Source organism: Branchiostoma floridae, chromosome 3 (assembly GCF_000003815.2).
Source record: "Branchiostoma floridae strain S238N-H82 chromosome 3, Bfl_VNyyK, whole genome shotgun sequence".
Lineage (NCBI taxonomy): Eukaryota > Metazoa > Chordata > Leptocardii > Amphioxiformes > Branchiostomatidae > Branchiostoma > Branchiostoma floridae.
The window spans coordinates 17,781,469-17,782,801 of record NC_049981.1 but is presented as its reverse complement, the minus strand read 5'-3'; positions in this window follow the sequence as shown (position 1 = coordinate 17,782,801).

Here is a 1,333-nt window from a genome sequence, read left to right as displayed (position 1 = left end):
AGCCCGTTTTAGAAGTTTGTAAAGTCTAGAATACCTAAGACAAGCCTGCCATTCTATAGTGATCATGACTGTCCAAGCTGTTAGGCAATTCACTTTTAAATGTTTTGAAACTTCAAATTGGAGATGTAATGGTGACAACACATGTTAACCAATGTAACTTAACCAAAATAAGGAACATTCCCAAACCAATACCTTCCGTCTTCCCATAGATTGCCAGTTGCCAAATGTCTAATTCTTGTTTCATGAACTTATCATATTGTCTAATCTTGCATGTACAGTTTTGAAGATACAAATGAGCGCAGCTGCAAGGCACACTTGTATGTTGAAAGATGATATGTCTCTAGTTTTCACTCAGGCCATGCTGATTCAATTAAATGTTTTTGGATGAAATCATTTGGGAACCCCAAAGCTGATATGAGAGTGCAAAAGAAAAAAAAATCCAAAAAGTAACCTTCATTATGAAATTTTAGTGGTCAGAAAGGTTGAACACATGACTTTTTTCCATATTTGTTATTTCACTTCTACTTCAAAATTTGACTTGGGCTTTCTTTGAGACAAGCACCTGTTTTTGGTTATTTCTTTTTTAATTTACTGCCAATTTACAGTAACGTTACGGTCATAAACTTTTTTTCTTGGAAACGTATGAAAATTTATGAGTGTATAGACGTCAGCCAGTTAATGTAAACAACATGGCTAAATTTGCATAAATTGATCTGAAGTAATGATATAAGTTAAGTTGTTCATAAGAGTATGGTCATCATGAGGGATAATGATACATGTAGTGCTCACATTGCATTCGGGAGGTCATTCCACCTGGTCACGCTAAAGACTTTAAAAATGTTACATGTGGCATTCTCTACTTAGCATTCAGCACTGCACTTAATGAGAAATACTATAATGTAGTTGAACACTAAATAGTCTAACGGTGGACTAGCTACAGTCCCTTGTTATTGTGCACAGCTGTGTGGCCTAAGGGCTTACAGAAATGAGGATAGGCAACACGCTGAGAGGTGTGGGAAGGATGGTGACCCAAATCTGAGTTGTGCACCTTACTCCTGGGTGAGGGACAGAACTTGTTATTGATCACCTATCACAAATTAAAGACAAAACATTCTTTTGTATGAGTAGGAAAAAGATTCCCTTGACCTAGGAAAATTTCCATTTCTCTCATCATAATGGCCACAACAAAATTTTGTAGATAAAGCACTCACTCAATCTGGTTTAGATGTTGAGTCATTAGAATCTTCACTTCTGTATTTCATGTCTGATCTGTTGAAGATATCGAGTCTACTAACACTAGAACCTCAACATATAGCTTTTCTATGAAAACAAT